At 49.9% G+C, this 12,640-nt stretch overlaps 1 protein-coding gene across 2 annotated transcripts in view; it reads left to right on the top strand.

The window, feature by feature from the left end:
• The window catches only part of LOC126946853 (P2Y purinoceptor 8), a 74,102-nt gene that overhangs the window by 34,977 nt on the left and 26,485 nt on the right, over positions 1-12,640 (top strand). The window contains exon 2 of one of the 2 annotated variants that reach the window (XM_050777565.1): positions 3,392-3,568. The gene's annotated coding sequence lies outside the window, so the exon portion shown is untranslated. Of the gene's footprint in view, positions 1-2,959; positions 3,569-12,640 lie in introns of those variants that run through there. The other variant, XM_050777566.1, reaches the window with a different exon arrangement.

The raw sequence follows: 12,640 nt of genomic DNA on the forward strand, positions 1-12,640 counted from the left end.
GCCAGGCGTGGTGGCAGGTGCTTGTAGTTCCAGCTACGTGGGAGGCTGAGGCAGAATAGCTTGAACCCGGGAGGCGGAGGTTGCAGTGAGCCAAGATTGTGCCACTGCACTCCAGCCTGGGCGACAGAGCGAGACTCCATCTCAAAAGGAAAGAAAGAAGGAAAGAAAGAAAGAAGGAAAGAAAGAAAGAAAGAAAGAAAGAAAGAAAGAAAGAAAGAAAGAAAGAAAGAAGGAAAGAAGGGAGGGAGGGAAGGAGGGAAAGAGAGAGAGAGGAAGGAAGGAAGGAAGGAAGGAAGGAAGGAAGGAAGGAAGGAAGGAAGGAAGGAAGAAAGGAGAGAAAGAAAGAAAAAGAAAGAAAGAGAAAGAAAGAAGGAAGGAAGGAGAGAAAGAAAGAAAGAGAAAGAAGGAAGGAAGGAGAGAAAGAGAAAGACGAGAAAGAAAGAGAGAAAGAGAGAAATGAAGGAAGGAAAGAAAGGGAAAGAAGGAAGGAAGGAAGGAAGGAAGGAAGGAAGGAAGGAAGGAAGGAAGAAGGAAGGAAGGAAGGAAGGAAGGAAGGAAGGAAGGAAGGAAGGAAGGAAGGAAGGAAGGAAAGAGAGTCACGGGAAGCGGTGTTGAACATGACCCCATGTCCTAGTTATCTGCGAATGACTGGTCCGTCTGAAGTGGTGGCTGCCTGAATGCTTTAAGGGGACACCAGTCTCCTTCCCAGCCTGTTCCCTCCGGGAAAAGAGCAGAGGACCGAGGCCCCCAGAAGTAGATTTGGGAACAGCAGACAAGTTGCTTCCTGTGAACCGAGCAGCGACAGAGAAACCCTGTGTAAGGGCAGAGGGCGGAATCCCAGGGAGCCGCACCCGGGAGGGCTGTGGCTGTGGCAGTGGCTGTGGCTGTGGCTGTGGCTGTGGCTGTGTGCCTTCTCGGGTGGCTCCCCAACCCCAAGGCGGGGCACCACGGTTAACAACCATTTCCCACCCTGTAACGCACTGTGTCTACCGAGAAGCCAGGCCGGGGAGCGTGACTCCCGACGGCGATGGCCTCGAGATGGTCTTCGGAATTCGACGGCAGGCACAAGCCAGTGGCACTCACGTTCTCTTCCTTTCGGCCCAGGTTTCTGCAGCTTCCCCGACGTTCGCCTTCTCCCACCTGCTTCAGAGTGAAGGGGCAGTCAGTTCGATCACCATAATAAAACACGGCAGACTGGGTGGTTAGAAACAACGGACATTGATTCTCCCACAGTCCTGGAGGCTGGAGGTCTGAGATCCAGGTGTGGGCAGGGCTGGTTCCTCCTGAGGCCTCTCTCCTGGGCTTGGAGACGCCGTCTTCTCCCTGTGTCCTCACAGGCTCGTCCCTCTGTGTGTGTCTGTGTCCTCATCTCCTCTTCTTATGGGATGTCTTAGTCCATCTCAGGCTGCTATCACAGAATACCATAGACTGGGCGGCTTATAAACAACAGACATTGATTCTCCCACAGTCCTGGAGGCTGGACGTCTGAGATCCAGGTGTGGGCAGGGCTGGTTCCTCCTGAGGCCTCTCTCCTGGGCTTGGAGACGCCGTCTTCTCCCTGTGTCCTCACAGGGTCAACCCTCTGTGTGTGTCCCTGTCCTCGTCTCCTCTTCTTTTTTTCTTTTTTTTTTTTTTTTTGAGACGGAGTCTCGCTCTGTCACCCAGGCTGGAGTGCAGTGGCTGGATCTCAGCTCACTGCAAGCTCCGCCTCCCGGGTTTACGCCATTCTCCTGCCTCAGCCTCCCGAGTAGCTGGGACTACAGGCACCCACCACCTCGCCCGGCTAGTTTTTTTGTATTTTTTAGTAGAGACGGGGTTTCACCGTGTTAGCCGGGATGGTCTCGATCTCCTGACCTCGTGATCCGCCCGTCTCGGCCTCCCAAAGTGCTGGGATTACAGGCTTGAGCCACCGCGCCCGGTCTCGTCTCCTCTTCTTATGAGGACACCAGTCCTATTGGATCAGGGCCCACTCCTAGTGACCTCATTTTACCGTCGTCAACTCTACAAAGAAGTAATCTCTAAATACAGCCACATCGTGTGGTCCTAGGGCTTTAACGTGTGAATTTGGGAGGGTACCATTCAGCCTGTAACAGACAGAAACTGCACAAAATATACCCTGAGCTAGCTGTTTGCATTAAGGGCTCTCCCTTTTATTTTTGAGACAGGATCCTGCTCTGTCTGTCACCCAGGCTGGAAGTGCAGTGGTGTGAGTTGTTCGGTTCAGTTCAGTTTAGTCAGTACCGTGTCGTTCAGCTCACGGCAGCCTCAAGCTTCCAAATAAAAACTGTCTTAGCATAATCCAATGAGCACCGCTTTTAAATAGTGAATATACAGACGGGCGTGGTGGCTCACCCCTGTAATCCTAGAACGTTCGGAGGCTGAGGCGGGTGGATCACCTGAGGTCAGGAGTTGGAGACCAGCCTGACCAACATGATGAAACCCTGCCTCTACTAAAAATAAAAAAAATACAAAAAAGAAAAATAGCTGGATGTGGTGGTGTATACCTGTTATCCCAGCTACTTGGGAAGCCGAGGGAGAATCATCTGAACCTGGGAGGCAGATGTCACAGTGAGCTGAGACGGTACCATTGCATTCCAGCTTGGAAAGCAGAGCGAGACTCAGTCTCAAAAGAAAAAAAAGGCCGGGCGCGGTGGCTCAAGCCTGTAATCCCAGCACTTTGGGAGGCCGAGACGGGCGGATCACGAGGTCAGGAGATCGAGACCATCCCGGCTAACACGGTGAAACCCCATCTCTACTAAAAAATACAAAAAAACTAGCCGGGCGAGGTGGTGGGCGCCTGTAGTCCCAGCTACTCGGGAGGCTGAGGCAGGAGAATGGCGTGAACCCGGGAGGCGGAGCTTGCAGTGAGCTGAGATCCAGCCACTGTACTCCAGCCTGGGCCACAGAGCCAGACTCCGTCTCAAAAAAAAAAAAAAAAAATAGTGACTGTGGACATACATATTTTTAAAAATTAGTATTTTCACGTAAAGCATAAAGTCATATCCAATATAGGCAAGAGAAGCTGTCCTTATATTTAACCCATTTTCGAATCCTACACTAACTCTTCTGAGGCAATGGTCCTGCATACATGGAGGCCAAACTCATTTAAAAAAAAAAAAAAAAAAAAAAAAGCCGTATTGAAAAATATCGCATCAGGAGAAAAACACGTAAAATCCCCCTGTGATGGTCTGACCCCGCTCCCTGGGGCCCAGGGCCAAAAACAGGAACCTTTCCCATCTATTGTCGGTCTGGCCTGTTTCATAACCACCCTGCACCAAGTTCAGTCTGCAGATCGCGGCTGAGAGCAGCTCGCTGGGTCTCTGGAGGCTGCTCGTGTCTGTCTCAGGGTTTGGTGCAGGCACAACCAGTGGGGTTTTTTTTTTCCCAGCAGAGCAGAGAGCTGGCCCTGCACCCCTGCCCCTGTGCAAGCACACTGCCATAGGGCAGCCACCTCTGGACCAGGAGGAGGAGCGTCCCCGAGGACCCCCTGCCCAGCTTGACGGCTGCTCGGACAAACACCACAAGACCAGCCTCACCCGGGACGTCTGCCCTCCCTGCGGCCGCCGCTGTAAGTCACGGGGACCTGGGGGTGTTCACAGAGGAGAGGCCGCCCTGCAGAAATACCCCAGCAACAGAGCAGATCCGGGCCACAGATGCGGTTGAATGGCAGAGAGAGCCCTCAGCTCGGCCTGCCTTTGGGGTGTGTGATTTTTTTAACCCGGGCTCACCAGAGTCCTGCAAAATGACACACACCCTCAAGATAGGGGCCACGCACTCTGCACAAGCTCTCGAGGGTCACAGACAGGGCTGAGGTTGGCCTAGAAAAAGATGGAAAAAGTCCACCTTCTTGAAAATGTGCTCTCCCAGAAATCTTCTTCACACCTGTCTTCTGCTTTTATTTTGCTTTTGTTTTGCGGGGAGGAGACGTTGTTCTTGGTTTTCGCAAATAAAAATAGTTGACGTCAATTGAGTGCACAGGATGCAGCAGCCACTTTTGCAAGGTCTTTATCTCTGGGATTTTCTTTCTTTCTTTTCTTTCTTTCTTTCTTTCTCTCTCTTTCTCTTTCTCTCTCTCTTTCTCTCTCTCTTTCTTTCCTTCCTTCCTTTCTTTCTTTCCTTCCTTTCTTTCCTTCCTTCCTTTCTTTCCTTCCTTCTTTCCTTTCCTTTTCCTTTATCCTTTCTTTCGACGAAGTCTCGCTCTGTCGCCCAGGCTGGAGTACAGTAGCACGGCGATCTCAGCTCACTGAAACCTCCCCCTCCCGGATTCAAGTGATTCTCCTGCCTCAGCCTCCTGAGTAGTTGGGATGACAGGCACTCGCCACCACGCCCGGCTAATTTTTTGTATTTTAGTAGAGATGGGGTTTCACTATGTTGGCCAGGCTGGTCTCGAACTTCCGACCTCAGGTGATCCGCCTGCCTCTGTCTCCCAAAGTGCCTGGGATGACAGGTGTGAGCCACGTGCACCCAGCCTTGTCTCTGGGATTTTCGAAACTTCGTGAGACAGGTGCTATGACGATCGTCCCTGTTTTACCATTAAGGGAAACTGAGGCGAACATGGAGCCGGCGGGGGTGCTGTGTTCAAGACCTACAACCAGAAAGAGGCAGAGGTGGGCGCTGGGTGCCGCTTGTTAGCCTTGAACCACTGCACTGGGGAATTAGTGATGAAAGATGCGTGACTGCCTTTGAAATAACCATGCTTCAGCCCAGGGCAGGTGGCATGGGCTCCGTAGGGACCTTTTGCTGGAACTAGGAGTATTCTGTCCCCCAACTGGGACCTCAGCCTGCCTGCCTCTAGTGCTTGAGGCACAACTGTCTTCTATGGCGAGCGATAGAAACTTGAGTCGAGCTAGCTGAAGGCAAGGTGGAAAGTGTCAAATTGGATAATTAGGATTTCTATGAGGACTTCAGGCATGGCTGGATCCAGGAGCTTAAACGGCCATCAGTCTCTCCTCTTTCTCTTTCTCTCTTCCCACGTTTCAGCCCCACTTTTTTCTGCCTCCCTCAGCTGCAGGGTGTGGAATGACTTCAGGAAGACCACCTTCTCTATAGGAATGGAAAGAGGGTCTCTGGTAGTCTGGGGTCCCCATCTTTTCAGAACAGAATCAAAAAGGGGACCCTCACTCTCCTGGCACCCACAAGTCACACCTCTTGAAGGGTTCCAACCGGCCACGTCAGAGACAAATGACCACTGCTTGCAATAATTTTTATGAACAGGGTGACGGACCCCCTAACTGGCCAGGCTTGGGCCACACCCCTCTCTTGGGTGATTGACAGGCTTGGGCCACACCCCCATCTTCAGTGATTGACAGGCTTGGACCACACTCCCCCATCCTCAGTGATTGACAGGCTTGGGCCACACCCCCATCTTCAGTGATTGACAGGCTTGGGCCACACCCCCATCTTCAGTGATTGACAGGCGTGGACCACACTCCCCCATCCTCAGTGATTGACAGGCTTGGACCACACTCCCCCATCTTCAGTGATTGACAGGCTTGGGCCACACCCCCATCTTCAGTGATTGACAGGCTTAGACCACGCTCCCCCATCCTCAGTGATTGACAGGCTTGGACCACACTCCCCCATCTTCAGTGATTGACAAGCTTGGGCCACACCCCCATCTTCAGTGATTGACAGGCTTGGGCCACACCCCCATCTTCAGTGATTGACAGGCGTGGACCACACTCCCCCATCCTCAGTGATTGACAGGCTTGGACCACACTCCCCCATCTTCAGTGATTGACAGGCTTGGGCCACACCCCCATCTTCAGTGATTGACAGGCGTGGACCACACTCCCCCATCCTCAGTGATTGACAGGCTTAGACCACGCTCCCCCATCCTCAGTGATTGACAGACTTGGACCACACCCTTCTCCTCATTGATTGACAGTCCGAGAGAACCACACAGCCCAGAGCGGGAGTGACCCCGGGGAAAAGGGGTGCTGGGTGCACAGTTTCCATGGATGCAGCGGAGAGGTCAGGGCCAGTGGCGAGCTGGACCAAAATGGGTCAGAGGGAGGCGTTGGGGCCAACGTCCACACCGCCCCTGCCACCTTCTGTCCATTCCATCACTCATTCACTCTGCATTCTCACAGTGGCATTCATTCATTCACTCCTTTCCTCATTTGCTCCACACATTCCATCACTCATTCACTCTGCATTCTCACAGTGGCATTCATTCATTCACTCCTTTCCTCATTTCCTCCACACATTCCATCACTCATTCATTCTGCATTCTCACAGTGGCATTCATTCATTCACTCCTTTCCTCATTTCCTCCACACATTCCATCACTCATTCACTCTGCATTCTCAGAGTGGCATTCATTCATTCACTCCTTTCCTCATTTCCTCCACACATTCCATCACTCATTCATTCTGCATTCTCACAGTGGCATTCATTCATTCATTCACTCCTTTCCTCATTTCCTCCACACATTCCATCACTCATTCACTCTGCATTCTCAGAGTGGCATGCATTCATTCATTCACATCCTCATTTGCTCCATGCATTCCATCACTCATTCACTCTGCATTCTCACAGTGGCATGCATTCATTCACTCCTTTCCTCATTTGCTGCACACATTCCATCACTCATTCACTCCGCATTCTCAGGGTGGCTTTCATTCATTCATTCACTCATCTCCTCATTTCCTCCACACATTCCATCACTCATTCACTCTGCATTCTCACAGTGGCATTCATTCATTCATTCATTCATCTCCTCATTTGCTCCACACATTCCATCACTCATTCACTCTGCATTCTCAGGGTGGCATTCATTCATTCATTCACTCATCTCCTCATTTCCTCCACACATTCCATCACTCATTCACTCTGCATTCTCACAGTGGCATTCATTCATTCATTCATTCATTCATTCATCTCCTCATTTGCTGCACACATTCCATCACTCATTCACTCCGCATTCTCAGGGTGGCATTCATTCATTCATTCACTCATCTCCTCATTTCCTCCACACATTCCATCACTCATTCACTCTGCATTCTCACAGTGGCATGCATTCATTCATTCATTCATTCATCTCCTCATTTGCTCCACACATTCCATCACTCATTCACTCCGCATTCTCAGGGTGGCATTCATTCATTCATTCACTCATCTCCTCATTTCCTCCACACATTCCATCACTCATTCACTCTGCATTCTCACAGTGGCATGCATTCATTCATTCACTCATCTCCTCATTTGCTCCACATATTCCATCACTCATTCACTCTGCATTCTCAGAGTGGCATTCATTCCTTCATTCATTTCCTCATTTCCTCCATGCATTCCATCACTCATTCACTCTGCATTCTCAGAGTGGCATTCATTCCTTCATTCATTTCCTCATTTCCTCCACACATTCCATCGCTCATTCACTCTGCATTCTCAGAGTGGCCTTCATTCATTCATTCACTCATCTCCTCATTTCCTCCACACATTCCATCACTCATTCACTCTGCATTCTCACAGTGGCCTTCATTCATTCACTCATTTCCTCATTTCCTCCACACATTCCATCACTCATTCACTCTGCATTCTCACAGTGGCCTTCATTCATTCACTCATCTCCTCATTTCCTCCACACATTCCATCACTCATTCACTCTGCATTCTCAGAGTGGCATTCATTCACTCCTTTCCTCATTTGCTCCGCACATTCCATCACTCATTGATTCTGCATTCTCACAGTGGCATGCATTCATTCATTCATTCATCTCCTCATTTCCTCCACACATTCCATCACTCATTCACTCTGCATTCTCACAGTGGCATGCATTCATTCACTCATTTCCTCATTTGCTCCACACATTCCATCACTCATTCACTCTGCATTCTCAGAGTGGCATGCATTCATTCATTCATTCATCTCCTCATTTCCTCCACACATTCCATCACTCATTCACTCTGCATTCTCAGAGTGGCATTCATTCATTCATTCATTCTTTTCCTCATTTCCTCCACACATTCCATCACTCATTCAGTCTGCCTTCTCAGAGTGGCATTCATTCATTCATTCACTCATTTCCTCATTTCCTCCACACATTCCATCACTCATTCACTCTGCCTTCTCAGAGTGGCATGCATTCATTCACTCATTTCCTCATTTCCTCCACACATTCCATCACTCATTCACTCTGCATTCTCAGAGTGGCATTCATTCACTCCTTTCCTCATTTCCTCCACACATTCCATCACTCATTCACTCTGCATTCTCACAGTGGCATTCATTCATTCACTCCTTTCCTCATTTCCTCCACACATTCCATCACTCATTCACTCTGCATTCTCACAGTGGCATTCATTCATTCACTCATTTCCTCATTTCCTCCACACATTCCATCACTCATTCACTCTGCCTTCTCAGAGTGGCATTCATTCATTCAGTCATTCTTTTCCTCATTTCCTCCACACATTCCATCACTCATTCACTCTGCATTCTCAGAGTGGCATTCATTCATTCATTCATTTCCTTATTTCCTCCACACATTCCATCACTCATTCACTCTACATTCTCACAGTGGCATGCATTCATTCACTCATTTCCTCATTTGCTCCACACATTCCATCACTCATTCACTCTGCATTCTCAGAGTGGCATTCATTCATTCATTCATCTCCTCATTTGCTCTACACTTGTCAAGAACTAGTGGGCATCACGCATTGACTCTTTCATTCACTCCACTTTTAGGGAGAAAACCCTGCACGTCATTCTTTCATTTATGCATTCACCCATTCGTTTATCAAGCAAGGCCTGTGTGTTACTCATTCGTTCATTCCCTCCACATTTGCAGGAATGAATCTCTGGGTGTCATTCATTCATTCCCTCCACATTTCTGGGGAATCCTTATGTGTCATTCTTTCATTCCCTCCACATGTACGCGGAATCCCTGGATGTCATTCATTCATTCCCTCCACACTTGCAGGGAATATCTGGGTGTCTTTCATTCATTCTCTCTACATTTGCAGAAGTGAATCCTGGGTGTCATTCATTCATTCCCTCCACATTTGCGGGAATCCCTCGACATCATTCATTCATTCCCACCACATTTGTGGGGAATCCCTGGGTATCATTCATTCATTCTCTCTACATTTTCGGAAGTGAATCCTGGGTGTCATTCATTCATTCCCTCCACATTTGTGAGGAATCCCTGGGTATCATTCATTCATTTTCTCTACATTTTCAGAAGTGAATCCTGGGTGTCATTCATTCATTCCCTCTATATTTGCGGGAGTGAACCCTGATGTCATTCATTCATTCCCTCCACATTTGTGGGAATGAATCTTGGTGTTGTTCATTCATTCTCTCCACATTTGCAGGAGCAAATCTCTGAGTGTTATTCATTCCCTCTCCATTTGTAGGGAATCCTTAGGTGTCATACATTCATTCCCTCCACATTTGTAGGGAATCCCTGGGTATCATTCATTCATTCTCTCTACATTTGTGGAAGTGAATCCTGGGTGTCATTCATTCATTCCCTCCACATTTGTGGGACTGAATTCTGAGTGTCATTCATTCATTCCCTCCACATTTGTGGGGAATCCCTGAGTATCATTCATTCATTCCCTCCACATTTGTGGGAATGAATCTCTGGGTGTCATTCATTCATTCTCTCTACATTTGTGTGGACACCCTGAGTGTTATTCATACACGCACCCATTCATTCCCTCCACAGTCATTGGGAATGTCCTGTGTCTCACACACACACACACACACACACACACACACCCCTGCATTGACCAAGACCACCCTGGGTGCACAGCTCTAAGCTAAGGAAAGCAGACCCAAAGGAGTTTGCAGCAGGTATCTGGTGGGGAAGAGAGGGTCTTTATGGAGGCAGGAGCTGTCACCCATGGGCTGGAATGAAATGCAGATTTCCAAGAGGCTCCGGCAGGTCCATGGTGGGCTGATGCCACAAGAAGGAGGGTTGAAGGTGTCACTCAAGACCGTGCTGGGTGCAGACAGGCATGAGGAGCTGCACGGGGAAGAGGAGCCACAGGAGTTAGGGCAAGAGATATACGTGAGTTGGTCCCACCGCTGTGGAGACACAGCCTGCCGCAGAGCCAGGTGGAACAGCATACCAAGGGAGCTGGCATGATCACGTCGTCTGTGCCTGAGAGCGAGCAGGGGAAACACCACCCCAGCGTGTGAGTTGTGGTCAGTTGGTAGCTTTGCATCCACCCCTTCCCAGCAGGGTGGTTTACAGCAGAAACAGGCAGTGAGATTCCTTGGCTCTTTCTGCCTCTCCAATAATAACTGAGGCAGGTTGAGGAGCTCCTGAGGGGCTCAGCTGTTCGGTAATACACTGGGCACCCTGTTGAGACCCACTTTTCTTCTTTTTTTTAATTTTTTATTATGATTATTATTTTTTTTTTTTTGAGACGGAGTTTTGCTCTTCTTGCACAGGCTGGAGAGTGCAATGGCGTGATCTCAGATCACCATAACCTCTGCCTCCCGGGTTCAAGCAATTCTCATGCCTCAGCCTCCCAAGTAGCTGGGATTACAGGCGTGCACCACCACACCCGGCTTATTTTTAGTAGAGACGGGATTTCTCCATGTTGCTCAGGCTGGTCTGGAACTCCCGACCTCAGGCGATCCACACACCTCGACCTCCCAAAGTGCTGGGATTACAGGTGTGAGCCACCGTGCCCGGCCTCCTCTTTTTTTTTTTTTAACCTGTATTCTGACTTGTCCCCAACCCCTGTGAAGAGCAGGTGCAAATGCACCTGCCCAGTAGGCCAGGACCATGCTCCAGCCTCAGGGAGGACCAGGATGATACACCTCAGGTGTCTTCTCCTTGAGGAGCTCTCAGTATGCTGTATGGTCCCTGAAATCCCCTCAGGAGGGCAAGGAGGATGAAACAGGCAGCCAGAGACAGGTGCAGAGTTCAGGCTCAGGGGCACACGTGTGTTTCTGCTCAGATGCACGTATTTGGAGATTAATGCAAAGCAGAGTGTGGCATCTTCTATACGCCCAGAAAACCTAGGGCCTGGGTGCCAAGCACCATGCCCTTGTCACTCATGGGTCAGGTTCCTGACACCCTCTGCACCTCAGTGTCCCCATACGTAGTGCAAAGATGATAAGCGCATCTTCCTAGGACGGGGGGGCACAAGAAAACATTTGCAGACATTCAATGTGACGTCTGCTCCGGGAACAGGAGATGTCACCCGAGGACTCAAGGACGCTTGGCACTCTCCTTCCCTGTCAACTCCAGGTAGCTAGGAAGGAAGCTGTGTGTGGCCGGGGAAGAGATGGAGGAAATTGAAACAATGCTGGACTTGAGAACTTGGACGCCTTTCACTGTGGCTTCCTGACGGACGCCATGAGGTCACTGGTTAACACAGCAGTGGCCGCCGCTTCCCCTCCACTCACACCCAGCCGAGGTCAGATTGGCCATAGTGGCCACAGGCAGGGAAGGCTTGCACAGTGAACCCCAGACACCCCGGTGAGGACCTGAGGGATGAGGAGGCCAGGCTGGCTACAGCCCCAGTGACCGCTGCGTCCCCCAAAAGCGGAAGCTCGGCCCTGGGGCTGCCCTGCCCTGGGGAAAAAGGGTCACCTGGCCGTGGCTTGGGCTCTCTGGGAGACAGGAAAACCCAAGCAAAAAAAGGGTGGAGCATTAAGAATGCAGGAACATTCAGGACTCAGGGCGGGCAGGGAGTCAGCCAGGAGAGTGTGGTGGAAGGCCAGCTCAGACACAGGGAGTAAAACAGAAATGTAAGGGATGTGTCCTTCCTGCTTCAAGAGACAATCGTTTCTTATTGAGATTATACTTTACATCACGGAAAACTCACCGTTTTAAAGCGAATAACTGGAGGACATCTAGGACATTCACAGTGCTGGGCAACATCCACGTCTGTCTATTTCCACCACTTTGTCATTCCCCCAAAAGGCAACACCCCTTTAGGGGGAAATTCAATTCCCATTTCCCCATCCCCAGCCCCAGCCATGATCATCTCCTTTCTCTCTATATGGATCAGCGTGTTCTGGGCATTTTATTGAAATGGAATCCTACAGCACGTGGCCTTCTGTGTCTGACTTCTCTCCCTGAGCGTCATGTCTTCAAAGTTCAGCCACAGTGTAGAGAGCCTTGTTCCTTCGGTCAGAGCCTTGTTCCTTTTCATGGCTGTATACTATTCCACTGTGTGGCTGTGGGCTCTTGTTGTGTTTATCTCTCTGTCTGTTGATGGACGCTTGAGCCGTTTCCACCTTTCGGCTGTCGCGAAGAGTGCTGCAGGGAACGTTCATACGTAAGTTTGTATCAGTGCAACCATTTTTTGTTGTTGTTTCTGAGACAGAGTTTCACTCTTTTCACCCAGGCTGGAGTGCAATGGCACGATCTCGGCTCACTGCAACCTCCGCCTCCTGGGTTCAAGCGATTCTCCTGCCTCAGCCTCCCGAGTAGCTGGGATGACAGGTGCCTGCCACCACGCCCGGCTAGTTTTGTATTTTTAGTAGAGATGGGGTTTCACCATGTTGGCCAGACTGGTCTGGAACTCCTGGCCTCAGGTGTTCCAGCCGCCTCAGTCTCCCAAAGTGCTGGGATTACAGGTGTGAGCCACCACACCCGGCCTCACCCGTTTTTATATAAGATATTTTGTGATGCTACCCTCACCAAAACGACATACAGAAAAAA

The sequence above is a fragment of the Macaca thibetana genome, chromosome X (genome assembly GCF_024542745.1).
Source record: "Macaca thibetana thibetana isolate TM-01 chromosome X, ASM2454274v1, whole genome shotgun sequence".
In the NCBI taxonomy this organism is placed as follows: domain Eukaryota; kingdom Metazoa; phylum Chordata; class Mammalia; order Primates; family Cercopithecidae; genus Macaca; species Macaca thibetana.